Consider the following 27569-nt stretch of genomic DNA (forward strand, 5'->3'; position numbering starts at 1 on the left):
AAGTATCAAAATGTAAAGATGCATTTGTTTTGTAAGTGAAGTACAATGGAGCAATGGAGATGCAACAAAAAGAGGAGCAATGTGCAATACGCATGTCCTTAGTTACTTCCTCCTCATTTGCATATAGTGCTCACGACATCCCATGAGCACCAGATGCCCCATGAGCACAGAATATCCATGAAAACAGGGTGCCCATAAAAATAAGGTACCCATGAGCACAAGATGCCCCATGAGAATGGGGTGTCTATAAGCATGGGTGCCCATGAACACAGGCTGTGAACATAGGATTCTATGAGTGCAGGATACCCCATGAGCACAGGGTGCCCATGATTTCAGGGTGCATGGGAGATCAGTGAGGCTCAAAGTGAGTATAGGATAAACATATTACATCTATGATTAAGTAAGGGGAGGGGATGACAATCCTGGTAAGTCATGCTTTCTTGCTGCAAACACAGAAAGAAGGCAGTGTATTCTAAGAAACACATGACCAAGGATCTTACTCTTGTACCTCCCTGCACTAGCCAACCACTTACGTTGAAAGTGATGATGCAGAAGGAAGAAAGGGCGACTCCTAGTTCTCTATTGTCTCTACATTCCTTTCTTATGAGTAAGCCAGTGGTACAGAGTTTAGGCAGTAATATGTGCATGTATAAACAACTGAAAGAAAAACAGTGGATTTTATTTTGTGCAGCTTTCCTACCCTTCTGGTAAGAGCAAAATACATATGCTTTCATGATATACAAATAGCTTAATGTTGGTGACTCCACATATGAGTTAAATGCTCTTGCATTTGCATTTAAAGTTGGCTTTGCACAATATAAAGATGACTGGTAAAATTGAAGTTAGTAATTTAAATTTTTAATTTTTCTTTACTTAGAATGACATTATATATCAAATAGAAAACACCATGACAAAATGAAAGAGAGGGCATGCAAGAAAAAAAAAGTTCTATATTTGAATACTTTTAATGACACTTTCCCTCTGCTTTTGGAACAGGGGTTCCTGCATTTCATTTTGCACTGAGCCCCACAATTTATGTAGCCAGGCCTGCTGCTCCTAGATACAGCAGAGAAATCTTCAGCCACAGGGCAGGTCTGAAAACATCAGGAAGAGCATGGACAGAATGATTTTGTGTTTGGGTCAAACAAGAAGATGCTAATCAAGGAGAGGTCCAGGCAAGTGCTTCTGGAGCTCAGGTGTGTGAAGGGACAGTCTAGGTCATGTTGATATAGATGCTAACCAGCCTCAGGGTCATGTGATATCCAGTTAGGCTTCCTAATTTTCTGACCTCTGGAGAGTTTCTGTGAGGACCCCAAAAGGAAGGGGCCATGGAAGAGGTAATGGCAAGTTCCAGGAGCTGAAAGAACCAGGTGGTTGTGAGGTACAGTGTGTGAGCCAAGGTGTTCTGACATCCTATCAGTTTCTCACACTTTTATGCACTTGAGCTATAAATGCTTGAGGTCAGCCAAATCATGTTTGTGAATTTTCAAGCATCCCAGGGAAAAATTTCTCTTGTACCAGATGTCTAAGTTATGAAAGATCATGAGCGCTTTTCTATGCCAACCCTGGATACATGGGTACGATGAGAGGGAAGCAAAGATGTTACTGGAGATTGGATCTGAGCTCCATCTGGGCAACAGCTGGAAAGCATTACCACTAAATGCATCTAAACCCCATAGTTGTCTCTGCCCACATCTGGTGAATAGAGTGAGATTCATAGGCATTCACAGACAGAACACTTTTTGCTTCTCAGCATCAACTTCTGACTTTGAGCCTGGCCCCATGGAGGCTGATAGAAATACTGAGGCACACCCTTCTTCCTTCCTTCATGCTAACACATCACAGCAGGGAAAGGGATGTATATTCATGCAAAAACAACTGTTACGGCAAACTGTCCTTAACATCTTTTATATTGCTGTTGTACTTCACCATTGATGCTAACAGCCTACATATCATATAAGTACATACCATATAAGGATTTTCACCAAATATACGGACTCCAGAAATCTGAGTGACAGACCTTCTCTTCACCCTTATTTGTACCCACATGGTGAATACTGCTTCTGGAAGATATAAGGACTCCTTTTAACCTTAGGAATAGCCAGAGGCAACAGTATGCTAAAGCAGGAAACACACTGTATTTAGTATCAGAACTTGCCACTAGGGCACCTGAAAATTACTTTACGTCAGTGAGCCTCCACTTTTAAATGAAAAAAAAAATTCCCTGCCTCTGCAGACTGTATAGGTAATGGCTTTGTTAGCGGTTGAGTCTGTCCAAGTGTTAGTTATCATTGTTATAGTCAGTACTTAAACTTCTGTTGGATTGTTGAATCTTCCAGGAAACCTGCTGGAGAAGTCCCATGAGTCATTAGTCCAATTCAGTCTTAGACCTCTGCTTGGCACTGGATGTCACAAAGGAAAAAGGTGGCTGAGGTAGCCCAGTGATTGGAACATCCTGGCTAATTCTCAAAACATATTTACATACTCAAGACTGATTAAGAGGTGTGTTGGGACATGACCAGCAGTAAAAAATGAAATACTAAAGACAAATTTATAGCTTGAAGAAATTTCTTCATCTTGTATAGTTCACAAGTGTACTTCTAAAATCGTTTGTCTTAACTTTGTGGGTGGCACAAAATTCTATTAAGTTTGATATGCAAAAAAATAGATAAACTTATTGTTAGAAAGAAGTAGCAATAATTAATGTTTGTAAAGGAAAAGCCTACCGTTTCTTCCTTTCTGTGTAGGAAAAAACCCACTTCTTCCCTACTGTATGTTTCTCTCCTGTGTGTCTCCTTTACTAGTCACACAGAACACTTATAACATATCTGGTCACCAAATGTGAAGAAGCTTTTCCCACACCAGGCAGTTCTCTGTGACATCAGCTGGTGCCCAATATTTAATTCAATTTAGACATTCTCTATCTGAAGATAGCATCATATCTCACAAATTAAGGTCTCAGTCCCACAAGACTGCCTCCTGGCCCACACTTCAGATGCCCGTTGCAAGCTCGTATTGTCACCTGTGCTTCTGACCAAGCAGCTATAGAATGGAGGTTCCATCCTCCCCTAACTTGGGTTCAAGTGATTTGCTAGAGTGGCTCACAGAATTCAGAGAAACACTTACTTACATTTACCAGTTTGTTTAAGGATGTAGTAGAGGATACAGATGTTCAGCCACAGAGGGGATATTTAGGGTGAGGTTTGGGAGGGTCCCGAGCACAGGAGCTTCTGTCCCTGTGGAGTTGGGGTATGTCACCCTCACAGTGTGGATGTGTACACCAACCTGGAAGCAATCTGAACCCCATAGTCTTGAGACTTTTATGGAGGCTAATTGTGTGGGCATGATTGATCATTGGCTCCATTTCCATCCCCTCCCTACTTTCTGGAGGATGGTGGGGTAAGGCTGAAAATTCCAAACTTCTAATTATGGCCTCATCTTTCTGGGTCCAGCCTCCATTCAGGAGCCATCCAAGAGCCCACCTAGAGTCTCCTCGTTAGAACAAAAGATGCTCCTAGTGTTCTTATCACTTAGGAACTTATAAGAATTTTAGGAGTTCTATGTCAGAGTCAGAGCCAAAGACAAATAATAGAACAAGAGATTCCCCTAGTGTTCTTATCACTTAGAAGATTACAAGGGTTTTAGGAGCTCTGTGCCAGGAATGGGGGGAGGAGGGACTAATATATATATTTTATATTATCTCACAATGTATATGATGTCTTATATAGAGTACTTCCTTTTTCATAGTGAATCTGTTTCTCACAAGACCATCGTGGGAGTAGTCATGATTGCTTTATGTGTTTTATAGATAACAATACTGGGCTCAGTTCAGTAGCTTATCAAGAAGAACTAAACATTGGTAGGTCTGGGTTTTTTGATGCCAAAGCCCATGAAGATTAATAAGAATACAATCAACAGTCATGTACTGCACCTTGGATATCAAACTGGCCCAATACACAGGAAGTGTAGATCCATTTCTGTCATCATCTAGAGTCACCTCACTCAATCCCTTCCTCTCTCTGGGTTTCAGTTTCTTCACTTCTTCAGCAAAATGAGATTCTGAAGAGCATCCTTAAGTCATCTCCCATTCCTCAATCACTTAATTGATATAAGAAAAAAAATTTCAGTTGAACAGCTATTGAAAAGAAATTGTACTTCAGTGCTGTTTTAGAAAATATGTTTTTTGTTTGGATTATGGAAAGTACAGGGTGGGGGCAGGGGGAAGCAAGTGGGAACACACAAGCAAGTGACAGGACTAGTCAAGGCAAACTTTCTCACTCAGCACTTACCCCGCAGGAAAATAAATCCCACTGGGCACTGAGTGTAGAGGCCCCTCCTGCAAGAATTCATGCAGTTCCACAGGGGAATGAGCTGTGCTTATGTACCCAGCACACACTCGGGTCTGTTGAGCCCAAAGATAGGGGGAGGCTCCATCAGGAAGGTGGGAGTTGATATCCAACTGATAAATGAGGATTTCAGAGGAGACTGAACCTGCTCCACATGCATCATGCCTTTCCTAGAGAAGAATGTACTCATTAGTCATAAATAAGTCCTGTGGAATGCCTCCCACATCCCATGTGACTATTCAGACATTGTGCCTAGCCAAAAAAGAAAAAAAAAAGGACAAAGAAAAAAGAAATCTTTACCTTTTTGTTTTTAACATTTGCTTATTTATTATCAGATTTAATCTCCTGCAAGAATTTGGGTTTGACATCTTTGAAACTTTCCCTCCCTGATATTTCCAAGTGAAACCCAAATATCCAGGACAAAGACTGGGGCTTCTTAGGTCCCATCAGCTCTTTTTTGTACTTCTTCTGCTCCCTACTACTGGAGGTCTTCCCATACTGGAAGTCAGCTGAAGTGCTGTGAGGGGAAATCTGTGGTAGGGAAATAGGTTTCCTTATGCCCCCAGCACGTAGCTGTGCAAGTTATCAGTATGTGCTTCTACAGTTGTTTTACTCCCTATTTATTCAAGCAGCAAAAATTTATTTAAGAGCCACTATGTATGAAGCACTGTTCTATATGTTCGTGGGAGAAAATTGAGTAAGACACAGTATCTATCTCAAGGAATCCTAGTTTAATGTGGCTAGATAGCCAGATAAGGCAATCTAATGAAACATAATATGTGCACTCAGAGGACATAAAGCATTTGCATAGACATACAGGAGAGAATAGGCAACCGTGCCTGAGAGGGGGATTCAGGAAAGCCTCAAAGAGCAAATGACATTTGAGCTGGGTTCTGAAGATGATTCACATAAATAGAAGGGGTGGGGGAGGAGAAGAACCTTTCTGAGAGAAAATAAAGCATGTACAAGGCAGGAAGGTGAAAGAACATAGTCCCTTCGGGGAGCCATGGCTTCTTTGGCAGGAGCCCAAAGACTGTGCGAGGAAGTGGTATGTTATTGGCCTGGAAGTTTGAACATCAGTCAGAAGGTGAAGGGGGCTTATATGCTATGGGGGTGGGGGTTAGATTTTTTTCTGAAGCAATGAGAATCCTGTTTTCAGATTATCATCCTGGCAAAAACAGAAAGCATGGATTAGAGGGAAGAGAGGCTAGAGGTAAGAAGTCCAGCCAAGAAACTGTTATGCAGTATGAAGGCAAAGGAAAGACATGTGAGAGGGATTTAGGAGGAGGCAGAATTGGTAAGACTTGACGGCCAGCTGGACAGACCCAATAAGTAATTGTGGTCATGAAGAATGATCATGGTAGAAGAGGGTGGTGAGCAATGTCTGTCCCTTACCTACTGAGGTAACAAATACTAACTAAGCTCTTAGTTGGTATGGGGGCCCAGGGTGGGGGTGGTGAGCAGGAAAGTGGATACAGCAGTGGATAAAGCTTCTTCCCTGTCTCCAGGAGCTTTCCCTCAATTTCACTGTTCAAGGAGTGGTCTGAGGTCTGTGGACCAGCAGCATCAGCATCATCTGGCAGCTTGTGCAGTCCCTCAGGTCCCACCCTGGATGACTAAATCAGACTCAACTTTCTAACAAGATCCCAAGGTCAATTATATGCACATTAAAGTTTGAGAAGCACAGGCCTAGGGTCACTCTTGGAACTTTTTACATGAGCAGGAGGATTACAGAGAGGGTAACAAGAGAGAAATTGCATAAAGCATAAATATAAGTGCTGAAGGCTCAAATTGTTAACTTCAAGACTGTGGAGATTGATGTTTCTCTTTGCCTTGAAGTTTGTACCTGATCAGAATTGTGTCTAAGTACTGATTTTGACTTTCTGATCTTTCTTCCATTTCATATTTCTATTTCTGCCTTTTGTGTACATGTGGCACTTAAAGATCCATAGGAAATCATAAATTAAGTAAAGCCATTTTGGGGCAACTAAGATAACAAAAAAATAAATAGAAAATAACCAACTTGGGGTGCCTGGGTGACTCAGTTGGTTGAACGTCTGACTTCAGCTCAGGTCATGATCTCACCGTTCGTGGGTTCAAGCCCCTCATCAGGCTCTGTACTGACAGCTCAGAGCCTGGAGCCTGCTTTGGATTCTACGTCTCCCTCTCTCTGCCCCTCCCCCATTCACACTCTCTCTTTCTCTCTCTCAAAAATAAATAAACATTAAGAAAAAAAAATAAACAACTTGTTCTCATTTCTCTGACATCTTCATGAACTCATTATTCCAGGAATACAAGAAGCGGGTGAGTATGGCTTTAATTAAGACTACGCTAAATTCTCTAGCTCCTAGGTCAGAGAAGAGACTTACAGGGATCAGGCAGGACGTTTGGCCCTGAGGTTTGGTTTGGGAGCCAGGCAGCTCCAGGTGTAGAGCATGAGACTGGGTCATAGGCTGTTATGCCTCAGGAGCTGCCCTTTGCTCCAGACATGAACCTGGGTGGTTGTGTCTCTTACCTTGTCAGCCTCTCATCCATTTTGTTAGTATGTATTTGTATGAATGAAAACATGATGTGGATCTACACATCTACTATGGACAAATATTAATACTTTATTGAAATTATAAAGGCAAACCAGGCCATTAATAGAAAAGAAAAATTCTCTGCAAAATGCCTAAAACACACCAAGAAAAAGTACAGTGTATGTTGCCTTTTCACAAGCCTAAAATGGCATTCACCTCTAGAAAGAGGTTTAATTTACCTGTGACATGCACCATCAATCTCAAAACTTCCAAAATCTGATGATGTATTGGTTGCATCAAGAGCATAGTAGAAAGTAGATCACATTCTATTGCCCCTGTGATGACCGGAATGGCTATGAGTTCCAGCAAAGACGTGACAGAGAAGAATGCATTAACTTCAGAAGCGCAAAAGTGATGTGGTCTAAACAAATCACAGACGACTTTAGTGACAGTGTTAAGTTGTTTTTCAAGTACATAATAAATGATAGGGATATTCTGTTCTGAACTATTCTAGTTTCTATGAGCCACAGCTGTGAAGAGAATTTATTTCTCAGGGACAGGACAAAGACTTCAAAGCAGACAGGAACACAGCACACTCTGAAGGAATGGCTATTTTACATTACAGAAATCACTTTGGGGTGTTTTTTAAATTTTTTGATGTTTATTTATTTTTGAGAGAGAGAGAGAGAGAGCATGAATAGGGGAGGGGCAGAGAGAGGGAGACACAGAATCTACAGAAGGCTCCAGGCTCTGAGCTGTCAGCACAGAGCCCGATGTGGGGCTCAAAACTACAAACCATGAGATTATGACCTGGGCCGAAGTTGGATGCCTAACTGACTGAGGTTCCCAGGTGCCCTGGGTGGTTTTTAATAATACTGTCCTGGGAGGCACTGACATGGACTCTTGTCCCAACTGCCACTAGATGTTTGGACTTAGACAAGTTATTTCACTCAATGTTCTCATCTGTAAAATGGGAAGCATCCGGAAGTGGACTTAATGGGTCCATCAAACCACCTGTAGTTATTTCTCTAGTTCCTGGGTATATAATAAATAGTTTGTCATCAGCTTGTAGAATTTCTATTTTAGTTCCTTGACCCATGGACTTTAGTATACTGCGTGTGGTAGTCAGGGTCAAATGGAAGTTCCTAATTGCCATCTCCTTCCCTCCTATACCAAAATTGCAAAGATTTGGGAGGCTAGAGTGGAGGGGTGGTAACTGTCATCACATTCTTTTTACCCACTTGTCTGACCTGTGCAGAAGATGTAGGGTTAGCAATGAATTACTCCAATTTAATTAGTGGGTGGCTTGAATCACAGCTGCTCCTCTAGATGTAATGTCTTTACTAGCATAAATAGATAAATTCTTTGACACCTGTTATATAGCTACAGATCTGTCTACCCCCAAACTGCTTTGTCTTTTCATGACTCATTTCAAAGCACTGGCCATCAGGGCTAACCATCAGCTTGTATTGCTTCTTTTTTTATGTTTATTTATTTGAGAGAGAGAGAGAGAGAGAGAGAGAAAGAGAGAGAGAGAGAGAAAGAGAGAGAGAGAGAAGAGAGAGAGAGAGAGAGAGAGAGAGAGAGAGAGAGAGAGAGAGAGAGAGAGAGAGAGAGAGAACCAAGCAAGCTCCATGCTGTCAGCACAGAGCCCAGTGCAGGGCTTGATCCCATGAACCATGGGATCATGACTTGAACTGAAATCAAAAGACTCAGACACTTAACTGACTGAGCCACCCAGGCATCCCTTATATTGTTTCTAACCCTTCCTGGAATCACTTCTCTTTCCCTAACTCTTAGTCCCCAGGGATTAAGTCTCCTGTCCTGTTATTGATGTATTGACATGTTGAATGAAATATACTTTCCTTTGAGAAAATGCCTACCCTTGCCATTCTGTCAAAGTTGGAGGCAGGGACTGGTGAATTAAGGAAAAGAACTGAAACATACATGCTGTTTGACAGCTCAAGATGTTGATTTAACACAATAAATGCTTATCATCTTGTATGCTTTTTATCAAGATATCCTCATTCATCTACATAATCTTTTGATTTTAGAGTGAGAAAGAAACTTATAGAATATGACAGTGGATCATAGATTGATGGTTAGAATTCTTTTAAAACAGAGTATTCATTTTCTTTGAGTTGGGCAGAGACTGAAGAGAAAGCACCATATCTCACAGTGGAGGAGGAAGGAAAGTGGCAGGCAGTGTCGCTCACAAGAAGTTTGTGTGTATTTAGGGGAAGGATGAAATCATAATGGGGGAGAGTCTTATGCCACTGATATCAAGCTTTTGCTCCTTAGTGCAGAGATTTCACATCTGTGCTGCTATATATCTTTTAAGTCTAAGCAAAGAACTCCTCCAGAAGGTTGGCTAAATCAAGATAATGAGCCTAGGAAGGGACATCTAAGAAGGTAGCACACGGAGATTTTTCAGGTGCACCTGGAACCATACTGCATTAATTGCCACTTATTTTGCTTACACTCGGGGTAACTGAGGGCAAGGAGCTGGCGTGGCCACTACAGGGGCAAATCCTTGGAACATCAAGACAGAAGGAATTCAAGAGGAGGTGGTAGTGGTCAGTAGTTTCAGATACATAGAGGTAAACACTTATGAAGAGTGTTTACTTCAAACACTTACGAAGATGAAACTATTTACATGACTGGAGACAGAGACTGGGATCTCTGGGACTCCAAAATTATAACAAAAAGTGTCAAAGAAAGTGATGAAAAATTTCATGAGGCTCCCAGTGTTGGGAGGCCAGAACTTGTATCCCAGGAGTTTGTGTGGCCTGTGCTGCATTCTACGTGGGTCTCAAAGAGGCCAAGAGTTGGTGCTGGGGAAGTTAAGAAGCTCCATGGGAAAAGCAGTGTGATACCTAAAACATCATATTTGCATGTTTGATCAAGGCTCACACAAAATAGTGTACAATGGGATTGGGGGCTGGGGATATGCATTTCCTTAAGACCTAATCTCTTTTTTATTGATTACAACAAGTTGTAAAATTAAAATTGGCACCACACTTTGTCAGACCCAAAGTTGCTTAATGTTTATATACTAGAGGGCAGTTGTATTCTTTCAGGATCATTGAAGTCCTACTGGTGAGGAACAAGAATAGCAAAAAATAGACTAAAACATATTTTTGTGAAAAAAAAGGAGAGAACTCTAAATGCGGATATCTTGGCATTCAAGCTATTGTACCTTAGCCTAGTATCAAATATCTGGTAACACGTGGGAAATGGGCATTTCAAAGTATTCTGGTTCATTTCTAGTTTACTCTATTACATTTTAATATTAATATGTAGCTATTTTAATGCCCTTTTTTTTCTTGATTCAGCTGGTTCATGTATAGGCCTCGTCTACAGAAGCAAGATCCCACACTAATGCAAATAATTGCCTGTAATATATGAATGGGCTTTATTATAAGTGTTATTGGCACTCAAAGGCTATCACTGGTAGATAGCCTTACAGATGAGACCTCCAACATCTATTTAATCCATTTTTTAGCTACTGAAAGAGACCTGGTAGGAGTTGAGATCACTTGGACATTAAGCCCGAGCTTCCTATGAGCCCCTAGAGCCCCTGGGCTGTATACCCCCGACAGCTTGGCCACCAAACCTGGGAGCTCTGACAGTGGGACGAGGAGGAAAGGACAGACTCAAATCCACAGGTAGGGAAAGGGGTGGGGAGAGATGAGCAGTCAAGCACTGTCACTCCATGATGAAGCCTTGAAGGCTGAAGACTGCCTGAAAATCGTCAGTTGTCAACTTACTGCTGGTGCAGACCCAATAAAGCAGATGCCTGGTTTGTTCAAAAATAGAAAGATGGATGGGTGGGTGATATTCTAGAGTAAAGAAATCAGTTAAGTAGCGTTTTTTTCTTCTTCTTCCCCTTGTTTTATCATATACCTGTCTCAATTTGACATTATTTTTAAACAGACTATCTACTCCTATGCTGGAAAGGGAGAGTGTTCAGATATGCAATTTGAGCTATATTAAATGAATAGAAAGGAAGGCTGTGATCAAATGATAACATTTTCTCCCTACACATAGTTTCCATTTTTATCTATTTCCCAAGCTCCTCAAATTTTTAAGTTCGTATTTTTGTTCTTATTTGAAGAAAGGTAACTATTTTCCTGGATAGACTTGTTACCTTTAGAAAAGGACCCATTGCAAGACATTGGGAATTTGCTGCTTCTTTTCACTGAAGAAAAAATATTGTATAACTTCATAGAACTTAAGCTTAAATATATATTTTTAGGTAGATACCAAAAGGAATGTTTAAGTTTTCCTCCTTTACCTGTCAAAGTGCATTCTTATTAGGGGTCTGTAGGGTTAAATAACAAAGGAACAGGCAAGGGATACACAGGGCTTGGGAAAAGTTATTTTTTTGTTGGAAAAACTACATTGGGTTAACTCCAACCTACACTTAAACTAGGGCAGCACACAGCTACAGAACTTACTGCAAAGTCTGTGTCCTCATGCCCCTATTGTACATAACACTCCTTTTTTTTTGTGGCTAACATACATCTTAACTTCTCAAGCTCCTTAGTTACAAAAACATTTGTATTTTATTTTTTTTTTAATTTTAAATGTTTACTTATTTATTTGAGAGAGAGAGAGAGCAAGCCAGGGTGAGGCAGAGAGAAAGGGAGAGAGAAATCCCAAGCAGGCACCACTCTGTTAGCACAGAGCCTGATGTGGGGCTCGAACTCACAAACTGTGAGATAATGACCTGAGAAGAAACCAAGAGTTGACTGCTCAACCGACTGAGCCACCCAAGGTGACCCTATTTCTATTTTATTTCAGTAAGAAAGCCTCCATTTGAGAACACGTGACACCCAGCTCAGAAGTGTTTCTTCCTTACTCTTATTGCTCTGATAAGTCTTCCAGAGGTAGAGCCCACAAATTAGTGGCAGCTGCCTGTTGAGAAGACACTCAGTCAAATTAAACAATTTAACATTCTGCAGTATGACATGAAATTCCTATTCTTTTTTTTTTTTAATTTTTTTTTCAACGTTTATTTATTTTTTGGACAGAGAGAGACAGAGCATGAACGGGGGAGGGGCAGAGAGAGAGGGAGACACAGAATTGGAAACAGGCTCCAGGCTCTGAGCCATCAGCCCAGAGCCCGACGCGGGGCTCGAAATCACGGACCGCGAGATCGTGACCTGGCTGAAGTCAGACGCTCAACCGACTGCGCCACCCAGGCGCCCCATGAAATTCCTATTCTTAATAGTTGTCACAAAGTTGCATCACGAACTACAGACAGGTACATGGTTCAGTCGTGAGTTGTCAGAGTTACACTGGTTAGAGACCTGACTTGAGGGACCAGACCTAGTGAGGGTTTTGATGAGAGACACTTGTGGTTTTGATGGAATACCTGCATGGAGTTCCATATATGCAGAACTCAAGAGTGACTTCCCTGAAGATCCCTGTCTATGTTGGTGTTTGATCATCTCAACTCCAATAGAATCTCTTGAGGTTATCAGTGAGTATTCTTTTGGCCAGGGATCTATGTCACATAATGTTTTATAGTTCTCAGGAGATTTGGTAACCTGCAAAAGCCTTTCTTTGAAGAAATGTTCTTGCAAGCACAATTCTGTTTAAATTCCTTGGCAGTAATTTTCTATCATATACTCCTTTGTAAATGCAGACCCCAATCTACTCAATCTACTTCCTTATTGGCCTAATATAAAAGAATTTCCAAATTAAATATTATAAAAGTTATCATCTTTAAGTCCTTGTTATATCACATTATCGCAATCGTAAAATTTATAGTATTTCAAATGTAATAAATAATTCATGACAATGAAAATAATCATTAATTACTACTTATTTCACAGCATCCCAAATTTCAAATGGTATTGCTATTGCTCAGGGGTAGCTTCGACATTATAGGGAGATGGGGAACAGAGGTGTCCTTAAGTGATCCTTCCCTGATCCAACATCTGGTTCATGGGCTGAGGATCTTGAGAAATAAATAAGAACTGGAGTTTGGGAAGAAAAGCAACACTCAGAGATTGAGACTGTGGAATGGGTCAGGCCAGATTTTCTGTTGTGTTGTTTGGCAACTACGGGTATCTGTATTGTGTTATGCTACCCATTTTTACAACTGTGGGCAGAGTTGGGGATTGGTGAAATGGGATTTTTGTTTAATTAGTAAGATGGGCTTTTAACTCATGTGGCCACAACAAATGGGTTTAGGTTTTAAAGTATAGGCTGCTTCAGTGTGGCTTGGTATTACAAGAAAGGCAGGATGGGATTAGACCTTTTAGGCATTGGTTAAGCAAACAATATTTGCTCCATTGACAGTGTTTTCCAGCCAGGTCAGTAGTCAGGAATTTTAATGTCAAAGGATCTACGTTCTGTACATCTTACAGAGCAGCCGTGGTGTTTGAGATTGCAGTTTTACCTGCCAGGTCTATGTAGGCTGTCCTGGACTGGCTGCCTCCATTCCACTTACATTGTAGACTAAGAGAGGACAAGAGAGGCTCTAGGCTACGTTTGAGTTAATGTGGTTTAACATAAGTGTGGGTTATTTGCTACCATCTTACTTTAAATTGGCTCTGGATTTATCTTTTCTTTTCTTTTTTTTTTAAATATGGAAGCTTCATAGATTTGCAGGTCATCCTTGCACAGGGGCTGTGCTAATCCTCCCTGTATTGCTCCAATTTTCCAGTGTATGTGCTGCTGAAGCGAGCACTGGCTCTGACTTTCTTAATGACAGAATCTCTATCTTTGACCTTAGTTTTCACAGAGCTAAGCTCACAGTTGAACGAAAGAAGTGTGGTAGATTTCACTAATGAAACAATACAAGGGTTTTTAAGCCCTTATTATGACAAAAACATGCCAAATTTTTCAATGGATATAAATGAATTAATAAAATTATTGCAGGGGCGCCTGGGTGGCTCAGTCAGTTAAGTGTCCGACTTCTGCTCAGGTCATGATCTTGCGGTTCGTGAGTTCAAGCCCCGCGTCGGGCTCTGTGCCGACAGCTCAGAGCCTGGAGCCTGTTTGAGATTCTATGTCTCCCTCTCTCGCTCTGACCCTCCCCCATTCATGTTCTGTCTCTCTCTGTCTCAAAAATAAGTAAACATTAAAAAATTTTTTTAAAATTATTGCAGACCCAGAACCTAGGAAAATAATAAAAAAGGTGTTTTCCAGGAATTCCCTGATCAGATTTGCCCAGAAAATCAGTAAGGAACTGGAATAATCTGAAAATAATTCTTCAAATAGAGAAGTCATATTCAGTCCAACAAAAGTTATGGAAAAAGTAAACATTTAAAAGGCTGATGAACAAAAAGAGAAAGAGAGAACCTTAAGTGGAGCACAGATATAAGAAGATAAGCAGGACAGGTATGAAGGGAAAAATGAGACTTTGAGGGCTTGAGGTCAGTCCTGACCATGTAAAGGGGAACATAAGATGTACCTACTGTTAAAAGTACTATTTGTAGAAGAGGGCTTGTAACTAGATCAGTTACTAGATCAATAAAGCTAAATAAACATCAAACAATATAACAGAGAAAGAGGAGCAACATTTCAAGCACAGACTAGAATGATTGCCTGAGGGCACCAGTCCCCAGGACACAGTGAGAAAGGCCTTTTTTTTTTTTTAAGTTTTCATTTATATTCTAGTTAGTTAGCTTACAGTGTAATGTTTTAGGTGTACAATATAGTGATTCAACACTTCCATACATCGCCTCGTGCTCTTCATGACAAGTGCACTCCTTAAATCCCCATTACCTATTTAACCCATCTCCCCACCTCCCCTCTGGTAACCATCAGTTTGCTCTCTAAGTTTCAGCTGTAGAGTCTAAACCAGGAGTGGGTGAGAGGCCACCATTATTCTTTATTGCTGATTGTCCTCTCATCTCCCAAGGTAGCATACTGCCTACATCCCAAATTCTGGTCACTACACCATCAAGAGGAGAGGATAAGATCTATGTACATAAAAACTCTTCAAACAGAGACTCTTCAACCACTAGGAATGGTCAAGTAGACTTCTCAAGAAGATCTGAAAGATGAGAAATATTAACTTCTAACAGTGATGTGGTGGCACTCATAGAACACAATGGGTAAAAGCAGAAGAAATAATGATATAATTTATTTAACTTGTTGTTTAGTATTTTGTTGTTTAGAATTACTTTTATACACTCCATTTCCTTAGGGTCTCACAATGCCCTGTGATACAGGATTGGTTCCTTTCAGAATTATCAGTGATGGAACTGAAGCTCAGCAGGTTGTTACCTGCTAAAGGGCATTCAACTAGTAATTGAGTTACAGTCCATATTTCTGAGTTATGCCATTTACTTCATTCCTCTGAACCGCACTATTCTTCCCAACCTTAAGATGTGTTGCTGAGCCTGAAGAATGAGCAGTGGTCACATAGGATCTGGGTAGTATAGTAAGATAAAAATATTTTGCACTAACAGTATGAAAGAGAGCAAGTGATTAAATTTGATACTTTGGTGTTTTAAGAAATCATTGAAGAATGACTTTTTGGTTTGAGGGACTAACAGTGTTTTAAACCAAGATTTTAAACATATTTGAGCAGATTCAGAAAATTCTTGCACATTCCTCCTCCAGTCAGCCTGCACAGTTATTATTATGAATAATTTATATTTCTCTAGGGGATTTTGCTATTTATTGCTCTTAATTATTTGCTTTTCAAGTGCCACTATAAATTCCCTGGGAAAACCCTTGAGAGAAGGAACTTGTCATGCTGGGGGAAGCATCAGCCTCATGACTCGCTGGCACTAAAGCCACAGGTCTGTGGGTGACAGCAATTACCCTTCATTAGCCCAGCAGAGCTGGTGGAGCAAAGTTCTGCTAAATGGGCACTTGACATGGGCATTAGCTTTATCTTTTCTGAAGAAAAATTACTTTGGGAGAGAGTGTACAAAAATAGAAATGGAACATTGAAAAGAGAGAAGAATCACAAGCTGTTTTTATTCTTTGTACTAAATCAAATAATGTTTTATTAAATAGCCTTAGAACAATGTGGGTACAGAAAGGATAAGTTGGGGGATGCTGATATCTGGGTTCTGTTACAAAGGTGCCATTAGCCCACTAGGATTTTTTATGCCATCGATTCTTAATTTGTAAAATGGTGTGGGAGGTGATTATGAGGAGGAATTGAGCCAACTATAGGAAGTCTTAGTTCAATACCAGGGAGGTGAGACTGAACAAAAGACAGTCTAACTACAGGAAAAGAAATGCCCTGAAGAGATTTGCTCAGGCAATCCTGGTTAAATCCCTAATCTCTCTAGTTATCCTTTTAGCATCCAGGGAAAACTGGTTAATACTTAAAGTTCTCTAGGATCATAGGAACTGAATGATTGTGAGTGACTCAGATCTGCTGCTACAGCTCTAGAGTCCTCCTTATAGGGCTGGGGGAATTGTGGAAGGGTGATTCTGAGATGCAAAGTAGTACCCATCTGGGTCATAGATGATACCCAGATGGCATGCATTAATATCAATCGTCTGTGGCTTACAGACTGTTTGTCATTACCAGTTTCTGACCAGTTGTTAAATATTTTTAATATTTAGCCTAGTCTGGGGGTGACCTTAGAGTTCAAGAGAGCTATTGACCATCTGTTTGAACTTATTAGCCTCTTAGAACCTGAGTTTTTAATGAGAAGGTTATGCTACAGGACCTCTACATTTTTTACTAATGCGTGACTTCTCTGGTGTTCTGAACTATACCTCAGACTCTCATCTCCTGGGGTTCTGGTCAAAAAGTTAGTTCGCAAAACACAGTATATAGATATAGATAGATAGATATAGATAGATATAGATATAGATAGATATAGGTATAGGTATAGATACATTACACCACTAAATATCCATAAACCACTATTCTAATGAACCAGAAAAGTCAAGCTGATAGTTCTCAAGAGAGTAGGTAATTTGGATACAAAGACACCAACATGATTCTCTGCACAAATCCAAGAAAATTATATATGCAAGTTGACCTTAAAATGAACAGAAGATCATGCTGATATGCTATATTGCTTTTATAAAAAGCACAACATCGTAGGCAGCAATAGAGCTCTAAAATTAATTTGAATCATTAATGAGATAAGAGTAAATAAGACATTATTTCTATTCATAAAACCAAGCCCCACTCTGTTGATTTGGGAAGGAGTAAAGAATCAGCAAGTGCATGTTTTTTTTTTAAATTTTTTTAACATTTATTTTTGAGACAGAGAGAGACAGAGTATGAATGGCGGAGGGTCAGAGAGAGAGGGAGACACAGAATCCACAACAGGCTCCAGGCTCTGAGTTGCCAGCACAGAGCCCAACTTGGGGCTCGAACTCATGGACCTCAAGATCATGACCTGAGCTTAAGTCAGACACCCAACTGACTGAGCCACCCAGGCGCCCCAGCAAGTGCATATTTAGATAAGTATGTTGGCAATAGAGGAGTGTGTATGTGTATATATATACACACACATTGATAAATGAAGTCCTATTTTTCCTTCATGTTATAAGTTGCAGTACTATGTTCCTTTTGAAAGCTAAAGATTGCCGAGTGTGTGTGTGTGTGTGTGTGTGTGTGTGTGTGTGTGTACATTTCAAACAAGTAGAGGAACCTGCCTGGAAAAGCTAGGTCACTGGTCACATAGGTTCATGACTCATGGAAGGACACTGCCCTCCAGAGGCTGGCCTCACTTTCCTTCCTCCAGATTCTACTTGATCTGCACAGGCGCCGATGCTGGCACATTAGTGAAGTCTGCACAAAGCAGGTGTAGCATCACTGTCATATTCAGGGTAGTGATTCCAACCTGTTCCTCTGGGGTGCAAACTGAACTGCTATTTGTCACTCCCATGAACAAGTATGTAATACTTGGGTTAGAAATAAAATGATAATTGTCCTTGTTAAAACTCTAGAGTCAGATATGGGGGGATGAGCCCTAAAGTGAATAAAAAAACAGCTAAGACCCTTGCTTATCTCAGGATACTTGGGCACAAATGAATTGTCCCTGATAATATGGAGGTTTACCTCTGAAGAGATGCTGTGATGGTTGATTTTGTGTCAATTTGACTATGTCACAGGGTGTGAGCATATTTGTTTAAACATTATTTCTGGGTGTGTCTCTGAGGGGTTTTCCTGGTAAGATTAGCATTTGAATTGGTAGACTGAGCAAAGCAAATTGCCCTTGCACACTGAATCATCTAATCCAGTGAGGGCCTAAATAGAACATAAAGGTAAAGGAAGTCAGAATTCACTCTCTCTGCCTGAGCTAAGACATTGACCTTCTCCTGTTTTCCTGTTCAGGCTTTACCATGAGTTCTGCTGGTTCTCATGTCTTTGGACTTGGACTGAAACTATAACCCTGGATTTTTTGGGTCATCAGCTTTCAGACAGCAGATTGTAGGACTTCTCAGCCTCCACAATTGCTTGAGCCAATTCCTTATAATAAATCTCTTTATACTAGGAATCTCTTTCCAATAAAGTCTTTTTCCATATATTGATTCTATATCTTTGGACAACCCTGGCTAGCACAGGTGTACTATACGTGTATTTCCAAAGTCACAACCAGGTGGGACAAGAGCCATTTGGTCAGTGGGAAGTAATGTTCCCATAATGTCCATGGGTACCAATTGATACAGCCCCAAAGATAGTAAGTCTGCTTCTCTACTGCTAGCATTTGGTGATTGTCTCACTTCCAGATTGAGTGTTGTGAACCAGGAGGTAGCACTTTGTTAGCTTTTCTGGCACTAGAGACAGCAGTTTGAAATTATGGGGAAGGATTGGCCTCTAATATTACATATGATTTTTGGCAGATCCTGACCTATTCTACTTTGTGTATATTAGGGGCAACAAACACTTTTTAATCCAGAAGCAATAAAGAAAAAACTTGTATAAAATTATGATAATAATAGACTGTCTGAATCCAGAAGTCAAAGGTGTCTGCAATCTTGGGTGGGAGGAGCTAGAAGTCTGTTTCTTGGGTGGGATGGTGAAGTAGGTCTTCAGGAAAGACAGCAAAAGCTGGATCAGGACTAGGGATTGGCTGAGCACCCACCATGCCCCCTACACAGACCACAGTTCTCCAAGGAAGAATGAAAACCACTCATTTATGCACCTCATATTTACTAAGTGCCTACCTTGTGCCAGACACTATTCTGGGCACTAGCTGTGATCAGAGCACGTTAAAATCTTGCTTTCTTTCATTTATATTCCAGTGGTGCTCAATCAATATCTAAGAAATAGCTACTGAGAGACAGTATAGTGTATTGGAACAGGAATGGGCTTTGGAATCAGGCAAACCATTTAGATCCTGGGTATTGCTGGGATAGTTAAACAAATAAACAAAACAAAAAAACTTCTTTCAATCTCAATGTCCTAATGAGTAAAATGGGGACAATAATACTGTTCTGCATGATTCTTGTTAAGAATTGGCAATAGCGTATATAAAATCCTTGGCCCAGGTCTAGTATGTAGGTGAGACTCCACCCAAGGAATTTTTATTGCCATTGTTGGCAGATAGAATTGTTTAAAGACTGAGGGGAGGAATAGTTAGTATTTATCTTTTCCCCAACTCCCATTTGCATTGCCCTATTTATTATTCCTTTTTCTTAGAGTATTTGGAAACCAGTTTTGCTGCCCTTCTAGCTATTGAATGGGAAATGGGAAGCATTGAAGAGACATAAGAAGCATGATACAGATCATAAGATACAGAGCTAGTGAGTAGTGATTGCTAATGCATACCTGCCCAGAGGAGAAATGGCATCCCTTCAGTGTTACCCTCTTGCTGGTTTCCCTAGGTGAGTCTGTCAGAAAGTAGCACAACAGGTATGTTTCCAATACTTTCTTCAGAGAGTACAAGTGTTGGAAGCTCCTATTTCTAGGACTCAGGCAGGAACTCAAGGAAGAAAAGATTACTCTTATACTTAACTCTTATTATCATTACTGTTGTTTGTTTTTCTGTTAATAGACAGACGGTCCTAATTCTCACTTAGAAGATCCCAAGAGATGTGTAGAATGCCTCTATAGAAGTCAGGGAGAAAATAAATACACCTTGAAAAGAAGCTCAAATCTCATATTCTTAGAGATTTATCTTTTTTCTCTGTCTCTCCATCTGTCTGCATGTCTGTGTCTCTTTGGCCACCCTGTGAATACTTTCATATATATTAATTATGAATGACACTACCCATTGGAGCTATTTACCTTCTCTGTTTGGCATTAAGACAACCTGAGTTCTCCACCCCACCACCAGCACTAGGGCAACCTCCCTGGTACCGACAGTACCTTGCCTTTACTTGGCAGAATCATACTATTTTAATTACAGATGTTGTTTATGACATTCCTATAAGAGCAAAGAACCTTGTTTTTTCATGTGCTGGGTTTATTTATTCACTTGTTTTTTACCAGTAAAGAATCTCATTTGTCATTCTGGTTGCTTTTATTTTTTAATTTCTTAAAATAATGATGACCTGTGTTTAAATTATTAGAAAAATTTCTTCATCTGGAATGAGGAAATCCTTGTTCAAATAAAATTTTTCAAAACAAATCTTTCCCCTGACAATTTGTTATACTCTCCTGTAAATCCCAAGGATAAACTTTCTTTCTGTGCATGGGGAAAAAAAAGATAGAAAAGATTTAATCTAAAGCATCAGTCTCAAAATTATGGGTGAACAGGGGGAGGCACCATTCCTGAGAGGCTATTGGGTAGGTAGTTAATTCCTACCCAACCAATCTCAGTTCACTGATTCATGATCTAATGCAAAATATGGGAAGGGAAGGGAGGCTACAGGAGGTTGAAAAGATTCATAAAAATTGATTTGTGTTGTGCTTGGAGGCAGGACTTCTGATTAGCATGTAAACAGTATGCTATTTCCTTACCTAATGGCCATACTTTATTTGTACTATTCAATTACAAAAAGAAAATCAGTAGATGTGAAATAATCTTGGACCTGGCCTTTTGGAATTAAAAGTATATAAATTGGGGAAGAGAGACTGAATTGAGGATCAGTAGAAGCACCTGAGCCCACTCCATGAGGTTGACACAAATTCATGGGTTATTGTGGTTTCAGAAATAGGAGATGGTTCTTTGTACACTTGGGCAAATGGAAGCAAGGTAAAAGTAGCAGAACTGAAATGTGCAGACCATTCTCAGAAGCAATTAATCTACAGAGACTCTAGACTTTGGATTTGTGAACTAGAATGCCCACAGGATCCAGGCAGGGATTATAAATGAATGAGACAGATAAAACTCTTGTAAACAGCAAAAGACATCAGGAAAGCTCCCATCAGGGAGCTCATGCCCCATGTGAAAAGATATTTGTGTTCAGTCTCTAGTGCTGCCATGTGAAGTTAGGTTGCAACCATGCCACGAGGGCACACACACAAATTGTGTCTTTCCACAATGTCAGGTTTATTCAATCGTAAAGCAAAGTTAACATAATTGTAAAGCAGTTTCAGGATTCCAAACTCAATGACATTTCACTGCACATTTAATTTGGCTTCCTACATGTCACACAAAACAAAGCATAATACAAAGTCACACAACAAACGATACCACAAGGGGTAGGAAGTTTATGAACAAAAAATGAAGTCAGTCCATGAATGTCCAATAGAGATGAGGCCTTTGTCTGGTCTGGGTCAGTTCTTGGCACTTGCTCTTATTATGTTTAAGCAGTGGAGAATCTCTGTTATGTTCAGAGATCAATTGGGCAGAGCCTTCAGCAGCAGTTGCTGTTTTGGTGTGGTCAGACATGAGAAGGTCATTGTCTAGAAAGTCTGACAGTTTGCTGCAAATATCCTCCCTTTTTAAAAAAGCTTAATCAGTCTTGGGCCTTTGCAGACTGACAGTTACCAGTTCTGGGTGTGATCATTCTGTCTGGTTTTGGTAATATCGGATCTTACCTGCAACACTATTGCCTGCTTATGTCACTGCCTGACATAAGTCACTGCTTGACATGAGTGACTCCATCTTACTCTTACTCTCTACAGGTTATGACCCCAGTAGTGCAAGATCCTGCAAGATTTTAAAGAATTTATTTAAAGAGGATTTCATGTGCAGTCTCTCAATTCTAAATGCTGTCAACTAATTTAAATTTTAAAAAGTTTTGCAGGTTAGACAATATTTCTATGACTTGAATTTAGGCCATAGGCTACTCTGCTGTCTGATCAGGAATGATGGAGATTTATTTGAGCAAGGGAAGTAACAATTATTCTTTTATTCTTCCATTTAACATCTATCTGTTGGGTGCTTGCTATATTCTAGATTCTGTGTTGTAGTACAAGCCTTCATAAAACTTTCATCCTAGTGAGGAGACAGAGGATGAATGAAAAAAGAAATCAGGGACATAATTCAGGTAGTGATAAGTTTTATGGAGAATATAAATCAGGCTAAGGGGACAGAGGAGGGTGGAGGGTGCTATCTTAAATATCATTGGCAAAGATCTCTATGAGTAAATTCTATCAGAACACAGACCTACATAAAGTAAGGGGGTAAGTTGTGCAGTGTGTGTATATGGAGTGGGAGGTGGAAGGGGGAAACCTCAGGCAGAATGCAAAGGCCCTGAGGGAAAAGTGTGCTTTAGTGTATTGTATTTGGAGGAGGGAGGCCAGGAGCACTGTAGCAAAGTGACCAGCAGGACAGTCAGAATCAGAAGTAACAAGAAGTCATGTCACATGGGCCACATAGAACTTCTGTTAAATTCTGCCCTTCTTTCAAGTCCATTTGAAGTAGGGATATTTGAAACAATAGGGAAAATATTGATAGTTTTGAAGCTAGATGATGGGTACATGGGTTACCAGGGGGATTGTTATATTTTCTACTTTTGTGTAAGTTGGGTAATTTTTTAAAAAAAAATTTGAAAAAGTTCTGGCTCATGTTCTATATTTCCCTTTCTTGTTCTGGTTGTGTATCTGAACTTCCAAAATACCTTTTTTTTTTTTTTTAAAAATAATTCAACCAAAATGGTGCCTTGATTTTATAATTTATTCATTGTCCTTTGTGTGTCTTCTCAATTAATTTGTAAGTACCTGAAATCATGACCATGATTTATATTTCTTTTTTGTCTTAGCATTTAGCAAATTGCCAGACTCACAGAATTCACTCAATAAATATTAATTGATGGGTGAATTCATCCAATATTTGAGTGTCTACTTTATGCCCTGCTGTGTGATAGATGAGGGTGAGAGAAGATACTAAGATATGATTCTTGCACTCTAGGAACTTCCAATGTTCAGGCAGACCCCTATGATACAGGGCAGAATTTGTTAGGGTGGATGTAGAGAATGTAAAGGGGGAATCAAAGGGCTAGAATGCAGAGAAAATGTTGACTATTTCATGTAAAACTGCTCTCTTCATCCTCACAGTCTTCACATGCTGGATACCAAGTGAAAGCAAAATGAAACAAAAAAATTAAAAATTGTATTCCGATATGGTGATCTTAATTTGATGTGATAAACTTTTAACAGTTCCTTTGGGCTATGCTCAATGTCTTTAAGAAAAAAAAAACCCACTAGTTTCTTAGATACATTTTTTTCTTTTTCTCTCTCCATGATCAAAGCAAAAATTGCACTGGACAAAGTTTAACTGGTAAGGAAGATTTTATTTAAGGCTATTGCAATAGGGGTGAGAGATCAGAACTCAGTCTGAACTCAACTCTGCTGAAACAAAGAATGTGAGGATTTTTAAGTATCAGCATTAAAGGGAGAACAAAGGTCACCTGTGTTTGCCTCTTGGCTTTACCCAAAGGAAAAGTAAGCTTTCTCTTGTCTTTGAGGCAGAAGGTAGTTTTATAACTGGAGTACCTGCGGAAGTTAGGCTCACAGGAACCAGGAGATAGGGGTGCTATCTCCCCCAGTGCTTACATTTCAAAATGATGGCTCCTAAATCCTTGAAAAAGACATTTCTATGTTGTAAAACCAGAAAGAAAAAGATTTACATATATCTCAAAAAGGCAGAAAAAGAATTTATGATAATAAATTTTCTTAAGTAAATGCTATAGGGAAAGGGAGGTCAGGGCTTAGAGCCCGGAAGAAGCCTGTCTAATGTTTAGTCAGGCTGAGGGCTATCTTGGTCACTACCCTTTCCTCTCCAACATGGCATCTAGGGTTATAGGAAGGTATGTGGCTTGTGTAGTAGCTTGGTGACTGGGAAGATGTGTTCCTTAGATCTTCAAGTTTTTCTGTCTCCATGGTAATATCTCTCATCTGCCTGACTGCTGATCATCCCACTGGCCCTTATGACTGAAGTGTACAACAGATGTGACTTATTTTCCAGTCTTTCTCTTGGCTTGATAAGAGTCTAGAGCAGTGTCTCTCAACCATGAGTGATCCTCCCATCCCCAACCAAGTAGGGAGGGTAGAGCTGAGGTGGGCACGGGCAGTATATAGGATAAGGTCTTCCATGAGTAAAAACATGAACTGGAACTGAATCCTTTGCTTTTAGGATCTTTTTCAATGTATCTAACATTCCTTCTTTTTCCTAAGCATACATCTGAAGAGGAGAATGGAACATCCATGCTGATTCTAACTCTACTCCTCTATTTCCTCTTTCTTGTCTCTCTTCCTCCTGTAATACTCTGGGACTGGCTGGACTGGGCTCTCTTTTGTCTCCCCTATTGATGTCTCATCTTTCCAGAGGGCAGAAGAGTTGGGGTTTAGCCTGTATAGGAGGAAGGGAGTAAGTCCTTAGAGGAGACAACTCAAGTTGTCTCAAGGCTTAGTTCTTTTTTTTTTTATTTTTTTTTCAATGTTTATTTATTTTTGGGACAGAGAGAGACAGAGCATGAACGGGGACGGGGGAGGGGCAGAGAGAGAGGGAGACACAGAATCGGAAACAGGCTCCAGGCTCTGAGCCATCAGCCCAGAGCCTGACGCGGGGCTCGAACTCACGGACCGCGAGATCGTGACCTGGCTGAAGTCGGACGCTTAACCGACTGCGCCACCCAGGCGCCCCTCAAGGCTTAGTTCTTGATGAGTCAAAGGAATTTGGAAAATCTTCTGTCTAGTCTTCTATTTAAGCTTACTGTTTTATCCTGGGACTTAAATCTCGAGCTGTGGCCTCAGAGGGTAGAAGGCTACAAGGCAATAGGATATAAAAAGAAAGTTAAATTGCATCAGTTTAATTGCAAATTTGATCTCCATTGCAAATGTCTACTTCTATTTTAGAAGGTGCTAGGAGAGTATCCTGGTGTGGGTGAACTGTGAGCTTAAAGAAGAGTACAGCAAGAGATAAGGAAGTTTCAATATAGACTGGGTAAAGAAGGAAAGCCAAGAGGGAAATAAATATTTAAGTAAATAAGATCAGATTTAAAATCTGAAAATATCACTTACTGGAGTGGAGAAGTGGGAGACTCCTCAGGAGACTTTAAAATTCTGACCTTGAGTAGGTCCAGGTGACATAATTTCTCAGAAATATCCTTCAGCTATTGGGTGAATTCTAGTTTTCATTCTGGAAAATCTATGTTATATTCCTAACATGGTAATATTTAATAAAACTGGGCAACCAAGACTAGCATCATCACCAGGCCAAGGAAATCCTGTTGGAACATCAGATGGCTTAACACTTCAAAAAGTTGCCCTAAATTGTAAGTTCCCTCTCCTCTCCTTCTCTCTGTTAATCTTCCACTCACACCACACCCATATCTGTTCTCTTAATTAAGCTCAGCCTATAGGTAACTAAGGTATATGCAAAACGTGTGTGTGCGTGTGTGTGTGTATGAAACTATCTCAGCAACTTATTTTTGAGAAACTATGGAAATGTCTACACATCAGTATGTTGAATTTTCATGAAAAAGTGTGATGAGAAGTCCCAGGATACAAATTTCCTTAAATAGCTTACAATCACCATGGGTCTCTACACACAGAGCCCATGTGGTTTTCCATCTGTACAAACAGCCCATAATTAAGTTATTCATACCACACTTCTCTTTGATATGCCTTTTAATGCACAGGGATAAATAAATGTGAACCAGTACTTCTATTTAAATGTCATCTCCTAAAGACAGGCAACACAGATAACCTTTTCCCAGAGTGAGTCTATTCTAAAGCACTCCTCACAGATGGCAAAATCTTCTCTTCATCCCAGTCACTTAACCAAATCTGCTCACATTTATTACCCTAAAAGTTATTTATTGCCCATTGAAAAAAGGAAACATGCAGAAACAATTCTATAAGGAAAAAAACCACTTTGGAATACACAAAAAATCAAGTTTTTTTTTTTTTTTCCCTCAGCTGCCTTCTTCTCAAGAGTTTATCTCTTGGTCTTTGACTAGTGGTCTGTCGGTGGGACAGGTGGAGGTAGAGCCACATGTCCACATTGTGAGGTGAATGTGAATAGTGAGGGGGAGAAGAGAACTTTTTAGAAATTTTATACTTCATTCTCTTTTTTTTCTGATGGCTTTTCAAAAACTGGCCCTGAAAACTAATTTTCTCTCTCTTTTTTTTTCTTTTTCTGTATTTTTAGACCAAGTAGGGTGAAGGACAATGAAGCAAAATAACAAAGGCACCAATCATGAAAATTAATATCTTCAACACCCTGCTTACCATTATTTGCCATTTGAAAACATCTGTCTACAGCATTTCTTTCCACTTATCATGGGCATGTCTGATCAATGTTTTGCATGTAATGCAGACAATTTGATTATCTGAAAACTCACAAAATAGAATTTCTCCTTTTTATAATTGTTGTCCTCATATATGTCAGAGGTAGAATCCTGAAGTTGTGCATGTTCACACATGGGATTTTCCTCCTTACCTCCATCTCTCTTTCCTCACCCCTCTTGCTCCCTCTTCTTTTTCTCTATAGTTGAAATAAGGGCACTTTGGCATTAGGCTGAATTCATTTTAAGTCCCTACTTACACTAGCTGTTTATTCTCAAGTTAGTTAATTTTTTAAATGCCTCAGTTGGAAATGGGTATGATATTGCTTTACTTGCATGATTTCTTAAGATCATAATTTATTTAACAAGTATATTTTTGCATACCACATATTGAGATGCTTATCATCATGTTTTGCCAAGGGTATCAAAACACTATCGAACAAATTGTTGAATTATTGGGCATTACAAATAGACTTTATCATGGCCAAAACCAGGGCAAGTTGCTACTTATGACTTGTGATCTAACTCTGTGATGCAATGGGGACAGGTTTATCCCAGGACTGTTGACCATGTTAGTTATTGTTCATGGAAAGGGTGTAGCTTCAACCGTGAGCACTCTAATCCTGTAACAGTCTAAACCAATTGTCATCATGGTAAGAGATTTGGTTTAGAGAATGGACAATGGGTGACACAATGTACTTCTGTATATTATTTATTTAATACACAAATACACATGGCCTTTACTTCTATTCCTTGAGAGAGGACATATGTGGAAGACTTTCTTATCAAAAATCTGTGCTAAAAAATTAGTGGGATTGAGTTAAAAAGACCTGAACACCTTTCTTGTCCTTCTTTATATAGGCATTTCCCACCAGCCCGGTCTTTCCCTTTCCCACCCCCACAGTTAAATTTTAATATTTCATTAATATTTATCTTCTTTGGAACAATGGAGCTGTTTATTTTGCAGCTATCAGGAAAAATAATGGGTCAGAACCCCTTTTATGGGCTAAAGAGATTATATATCTGTGTATATATTATATATAAAAGATTATATATGAGGTGTGTTGTAGAGGTTAAGAGTGCTGGAGCCAGGCTGCTGGCACTCAAATTCCAGCTTCATTAATTCCTGGTATTG

The 27569-nt window shown here is 39.9% G+C and overlaps 1 non-coding gene across 1 annotated transcript; it reads right to left on the bottom strand.

The window, feature by feature from the left end:
* Positions 1-13459: 13459 nt before the first annotated feature.
* Positions 13460-13568, bottom strand: LOC122490673. Its single transcript, XR_006299214.1, has one exon. It is a non-coding gene; the product is annotated as a U6 spliceosomal RNA (small nuclear RNA).
* Positions 13569-27569: the final 14001 nt, after the last annotated feature.

The sequence above is a fragment of the Prionailurus bengalensis genome, chromosome B2 (assembly GCF_016509475.1).
Source record: "Prionailurus bengalensis isolate Pbe53 chromosome B2, Fcat_Pben_1.1_paternal_pri, whole genome shotgun sequence".
Lineage (NCBI taxonomy): Eukaryota > Metazoa > Chordata > Mammalia > Carnivora > Felidae > Prionailurus > Prionailurus bengalensis.